The 6,842-nt window shown below is 49.3% G+C and overlaps 1 long non-coding RNA gene across 1 annotated transcript; it reads left to right on the top strand.

Moving 5' to 3' along the window:
• Positions 1–4,678: 4,678 nt before the first annotated feature.
• LOC138225584 (uncharacterized) lies at positions 4,679–6,162 on the top strand. Its single transcript, XR_011184041.1, has 2 exons — positions 4,679–5,178; positions 5,443–6,162. It is a non-coding gene; the product is annotated as an uncharacterized lncRNA (long non-coding RNA).
• The last annotated feature ends 680 nt before the right edge of the window (positions 6,163–6,842 follow it).

The raw sequence follows: 6,842 nt of genomic DNA, 5'->3' as shown, positions 1-6,842 counted from the left end.
TTTGCATGTTTAAAGGAAATGGAAAAAACGTCGTTTTTCCAGGGGATTTTACCGGAAGGCCTGTGTTTTGCTGCCCGGGCTGAGGGTAACAAGAAGAGATGGCGTTACAGTTGCTCATTTTTGCATCTCTCTTTTTGAGCCCATCCCCTCCCAAAACACCCTTCTCAAGGAGCCTGCTGCCTTATCTCCTTGAGCCTCGTCTTCTTTCTCATTTCCTCTTCGGCCCCCACCCTCGCCACCCACAAACCCACACGCCCGTTTTCTCTCTTTGCACCCCCCGCCCCCAACTCATCCAAGCTAATTTCCTCAGAGCTGCTCAGATAGATAGATACTTTATTGATCCCGTGAGGGGAAATTGCAGAAAGATGCCTCCAAAGACAAAATCTGTCAACCCGCCACAGGCTGCTTCTCGCCATACAGGCTATTAACAACACAACTGGCTCGTTAATGGTGCTCGTGGGCAAAACTGACCAGCTTGTCCAGAACAGGATTCTGAAGGGCGAGTGTCTCTTACATTCCTAGAGCGCGAAGAGTTTCCTCCTGGCGTGCACTCGAAGATGCAAGTGGAGAAAAAGGTCCGAAAATCAAGCTTCTCCCCATCTGTGTGCATGAGTGTCTCATGGCGAACAAGCAGGGGTATGAGAAAAGACAAATTCCTAAAAAAAGAAATTTAATATGGCCAATAAAGTGATCTTATCTAGTTCTCCACCACCAGGCTGGAAGGATCACCTTTCCAGGAGCCATGTGGTCTGGTGGCACCACTAGAGTCGGTTTATGTTTCAGGTTTTCAGCTAAGAGGACAATCTTAGGTACGGTTCTTCTTCCAGATCCGTATTCCCAGAATCCTCTCCGACACTACCCAACCGATCGCAGAGTGCTCCCCGTGACATTGCGGGTTTGCGATTGTGTGTGTTGCAGTTGCAGTCTGCATTAACTGCACCTCGCTGTTTCCCCTCTACTGGCCCGAGTGGCTGAGCCCTGACAGTGCGTGGACAGACGGTGGCAAGCTTGCACTCAAACACCCGCGGAGGTCACGTCAACCTCCCATCAGGAGAGTCGCCATTTTTTTCAAGTCACCATACAGCAATGCCCCTGGAAGCAAAGGCGCTTTGGAAAATTGCCGCTTGTACAGTCTGTTGTGTGACAAAGCTCTTGTTGTGCATGTCTACAGGCATGCCGAAGGGGACCTTGAGAGTCTCTCAGCAGGGGTTACTTCAAGTAAAACTACCAGCGCTAGAAGTGTGAAGTGATTAAAGTTTCTGAGCCGAATCCATCACACACAGACAGCTGGGGCTTGTTTCTTCACTCTCAGGCCTAAAACAACTCCCCCACAGTATCCAAAGAAGCAAGATGTGGGAGCATATGTCACAGCACTGCAGGGCTCAATGGCTTCTTCACACAAGGTCTAAGGGTGTTTACGCGTGGAGGTCAAAGGTCAAAGGTCAACCGTGCCTCCCTGTGGTTGCAGAGTTTGAAACTGGGCACCTCAGCTCTCTCTTCCAACCTTATTTTGGACCAGCACATTGCAACCCTGTTGCATTTGATACCTCCTGCTTAAAAACCAAACTTTGCTTTAAGGACCTAACGATATTCTTGTTCTGTTCGGCCTTCGCCACGTCTGCTGCTTCTGAACGCTTCATGCCCCAGGTTCAGAGAGGGGGAAAAAAAAAACGCATGCTCTGGAGCGATAAGCTTCGAAAATAATTTTGTCATTGTTGTTTAATGAAACGACCACACCTGCTCGTGAGAGAAGGAGCTACAGTCGCTCATCGAGTTACCAGGCTGTCTGCCGATCGCGTTCCCAGCTCGTGAATCAAAACAGAACAGCTCATCTCCTACAAGGGTGCCGTTGTGCTTGTGAGACACGATTCACCGATGGGTCATCACCCATCGAGGCACGCCTTGTATTCCATGACTAGGCCATAATAATCCTCCAGGTCTAGGATTAGTAAAAAAATGCTTGTTTGTTGACTGTGTTAGACCAGATTTTACAAGCTGGGCCATTTTTATTTGTTTTTTTGGAGAAAAAAACAGGAAGGGAAGAATGAGAGTGATGTAGCCGGACTGGAATGTGTTGCAGACACACACACACACGCCTACATACACCCCCCATTCTGCACACATTGCGCTGGATTTTTCCGTCCTTGGGTTTTATTGTTTCGGAGTTTGAGGTTCCTCTTTTGCAAGCTCCTGCTCATGATCTGTAAGGAGAGCGAGACGTTATTACTGTCCAACTTAAAAGGCAGTTCGTTTCTGGGTGCTTCACTCTGCCCTGCTGTGTTGTCACTCACTGGAGCAGACACAGTAAATGTATTTGATTTATTACCATTTGCAAGTTATGGATCGGCTTATTTTAATTATTTTCAATTGGGTATCTTTAAATGATCATTTATGTAGTGTTTGTGCCCGGTATATCTAATCCATCAGAGGGCGTTTCTGAGATTTCCTGTGCCGTGTACAAGGTGAAGGGTTCTCATCAGAGGACAGCCCAGTGAGAAAATAAACAAACGTTCTTTTTCATCCTTCCTTTATCAAAGAGGAAAATTTCAGGTTTGAAAGAAAAGAGAGAGAGACACACGCACGATTAGAGACGAATGCAGATGTTCATTCTTTCCAACAGAAAGAATGAAGCACAGGGCTGGGAAGCACAGGTGATTCAGAAGACAGACTTGCAGAGAGGAAATGAACTGGACAAACAGGGACACACCTCTAACATACAGGATAATGAGGACAGATGGACACACCTCCAACACACAGGATAATGAGGACAGATGGACACACCGCTAACACACAGGATAATGAGGACAGATGGACACACCTCCAACACACAGGATGAGGACAGATGGACACACCGCTAACACACAGGATAATGAGGACAGATGGACACACCTCCAACACACAGGATAATGAGGACAGATGGACAAACCTCTAACACACAGGATAATGAGGACAGATGGACACACCTCTTACACATACAGGACATACAGGTTGAGGACAGAGGAACACACTGCTAACATGGAAGCTGGTGAGGACACAGGGACACACCGCTAACATGCAGGCACTCAACGAAGACATGTGCACATGGACAAGGAGGGCCCGCGGACAGACACGGCGCCCATGATTGTGATGCTGAGTCAGACGTCCTGAGCTGGAGCCTCATCAGCAAAGGGAGCAGCCAGCGGACTCACAGCACAGGCAGCTGGGGTCTGCTTACCGCCCACACCCTCTTCCCCGGCACCCACTCCTCACACACACCAGCACCTGACACACACAGCCCACTGCAGACTCGGAGGAAGCCCGGCCGTACCCGTTCCCCACATGCATCGAGACGAGACGAAGAGAGGGCCCGGTCCAACTCCCAGCGCCCTCAGACGCAGGCAGGCAGGCAGGCACTTGTTCAGACTCACACTGGGGATGACAACGTGCACACGCTGTACTTGAGTGTCACGTTCCTTCTGGTGAAGCCCAGAGAAAGCCAGGACGAGCTGCAGTCAACATATCTCAGCGTACGTGTCTTCCTCTGAAGGAGTCAATAGATTAATGAATTGCTTACTTATATAGCGCTTTTCTGGACACTCCACTCACAGTGCTGTACAGGTCATGGGGATCCCCTCCACCACCACCAGTGTGTACCCCCACCTGGATGATGCGCCAGTCCGCTCCCCACACACCAGCTCTCAGTGGGGAGGAGAGCAGAGTGATGAGGCCAGTTCAGAGAGGGGGATTATTAGGAGGCCGTGAATAATAGATATATTATCTTCTTGTTTCGCTATTTTGTTCCAGATTAAGAACAGCCCTGGTTTCAAGTGAAGGGGGTGAATGGTCTGTAGCACTGTTTGAGATCAGACACAAGATTCCCGACTCCTCGTCATAAAATGCGCCTTTGGGTCTCTAGGCCCCCGAAAAACACTGTCCCTCAGAGACTTTGTCCATGCAAAAGTCTGTTTTAATCTCAAAAGCATTTAAAGATGAGGTCAGCAAACAGCCAGATGTCCCCACTAGACCTCCATGTTGGGGGTATTGCAGATTTACAGTGAACACAGCATCACATGTATGCACAAAATGCAAAGGATGATGATGAAGATGTTGTAGCTGTAAGCTGTTGTTGTTTCCTCCTGAAAAAAAAGTGAAACAGACTGTATAGAGAAAGAAGTGTATTTGCCCTGTGAACATGTACGTTGGGGTTCTTAACTGCACCGTTCCCTCAGGATGTGCGCAGTACAACAGACAACTCCGCACGATCTGCACAGCACAAAACAAAACAGTGAATAATTACAGTCACAGCCGGACAACAGGCACCACACAGCACAACAACAATAGGAAAATCGAATATTACTTGATTTCTTGCTTTAAAAGAATGGTTTCCCATCTCTCAAAAAAACAAACATTTTCAACATACATTTGCAATATTGGCTAAACCGTGCACTTGCCTCTCATTTCATGAGCTTACATATCTGAGACGGGCTCGTGTAAAAGAGAGCGCAAATGCATTGCGCAATGCCTGAGATTGAACCTTTAAACAGAGTAAGAAAAAACAAAAACCTGCCTGCGCAGCCGTCCAGAACTGTGAGAGTTTCATAATTGGCATTTCCTTCTCAAAACAAGCTTAGAGAACAGGGGGCGTGGCTTCAGAGGCAGCGCGGTGCCGAGACGCGGTAGGTAACACAATCCACAGCTCGCACACGAACGCGCACTCATGACGTCACGCCAGGGATCTCTTCGCCTGGCTTCCATGACCAAATAAAGCAACATTTGTGTCAGTGTAATGAAATCCACACAGGACATAAACGCGTTGGGTTCTGGCAGAATTCAACCCATGTTCTGGACACCAGCCAATATACGGGACGAGCCTAACAATACAGGTGTCTGTCTGTCCGTTTGCTTGTTGCGGGTCTCTGCATGAGATTGCATGCAATCTCTGTCTCAGGTGTTGCCTTGGGCGAAGCTGCGCTGCAATCGAATGAAAAAAAATATTATTGTAAAAATAAAATTAGGCAACGACGACCCGTCAGAAAACAGGACTGACGCTGTGTGACTACCTCACATGAGAGAAGTGTTGATCTGTCTTTGTTGTTCTCTACCGAGAAAACGATCCCTATGCAGAAAACACGTGCCGCAGTCCGAGGCGAGCAGCTGTTTCATTTAGGACTTCTAGGTGTTGGGAAAACAGGAGCATCGGTAAGCGTGAACAGATTGAGACAAAATAACATCTACTGTAATAATACCGAAAGCTGGTTTGCAGGCGGTCAAGATGCGCAGACTTAAAAACCCGTCTGCACGGGTATTCTGAAAGCCTTCGTGATGTGATTCCCGTCAATCAGTAATGTTTCAGGGTTTCTCGCCGTTTTCTACTGCTAGACGTGTACGGGACTGCCATCACGGGTATTAGTACCGGGTGAGTTGGTCCAGTTTTTAAGTTCGGGTTTTCCCTTTCCCTTACAGAACTGATGAACTGATGGACAAGGTTCTGGCGATCTGTTGACCTCACAACCGCGAGGGGCGGCAGTGTAAATTAATATTCAACCGTTTCTACTGAGATGAGAATCGGAACGACAGAGCGAGACTAGACTTCACTTCCTGGGAAAGCTGAGGCCGCTGCTGGAAGAGGTGTTCGTGCAGCCAGTAGGGGGCGCTCACCCTGCGGGCAGTGCGGCTCCTAATGCCCCAGTACGGTGAGGGGGACACTGTACTGTGAAAAGGGCGCCGTGCTTCGGATGAGACGTAAGCCCGGGGCCCTGACTCTTTGTGGTTATTAAAAATGACAGGGAGTTTCTCGAGAAGAGAAGGGGTGTTACCCCGGTGTCCTAATAACCCCCCTCTCTGAACTGGCTTCATCCCTCTGCTCTCCTCCCCACTGAGAGCTGGTGTGTGGGGAGCAGACTGGTGCATCATCCAGGTGGGGCTGCACACTGGTGGGGGTGGAGGGGATCCCCATGACCTGTACAAGAGATAACCGAGTACGTGATCTCCTGTCATCAGAACAGAGGACACAGGACACAGGACATAACTGCTCCAGGGGCGCCATACAATGGCTGACCCTGCGCTCTGACCCCCAGCTTCTCTCCCTGTCTGTGTGTCTCATGGAGAGCAAGCTGGGGTCTGTGAAAAGATCATTCCTAATGCACGAAACTGTAAAGGGTTAATAAAGTGATGTTGTTGTTATTTCTATTATTATTATTATTATTATTATTATTATAAGGAAGGTTACAGCTGTCGGAGCCAACAGTGAGCCCTTCGGGTACTAAGGTTATATTTGGAAACGTTAGCCAATTGCTGTTGCTGTGGCCATTACGCCATTGACCGGTCATTGACTTGATGGCATCTCAGTTTTCCCAAGCCGTGGAGCCGGGAGAGGACGCTGCAGGATTTATTTTTTGAGGCTTCAATACCAATGCGCCTTGTGGCAAATGATGGCGCGCAGAACTGCCGACCTCATTCACCTCCCGGGCGGTCAAAAAACACGTCTCCCGGGTGAGGAATGACTCGGGCGCCTACGACGACCTGCCCCGTCCCTCCCCTGTTGCTGACAGAGTCAGGCTCCCTCAGTCTCAGCCTGCGAGCCTCGGTGTGTGTGTATGCGAGCTGTTTTCCTCGACTCGTTGCCCAGCGATCAGGTGTATTCGCTGACGTCACGGCTCGGTCCGCGTTGCCACAGCCCCGGAGCTGTAGAGCTGTTGAGTTGGCCTGGTTTTCACCGCGCTGTTAAGGTCGCCCCGCTGAAGCGCTCACAAGGCGCAGAGAGAAAGGCAGCGAGAGCTCAAAACCTCTGAACTATTCAATGGATATACATCCCCGGCCGGCCAGCCGTCTGTAAAATCAGTGCCCAGCTCCAGGCTGTCAGA

This window comes from Lepisosteus oculatus, chromosome 29 (genome assembly GCF_040954835.1).
Source record: "Lepisosteus oculatus isolate fLepOcu1 chromosome 29, fLepOcu1.hap2, whole genome shotgun sequence".
NCBI classification, from domain to species: Eukaryota; Metazoa; Chordata; class Actinopteri; order Semionotiformes; family Lepisosteidae; genus Lepisosteus; species Lepisosteus oculatus.
The sequence above is the reverse complement of the archived record's forward strand: the minus strand, read 5'-3'. Positions and strand labels throughout refer to the sequence as shown.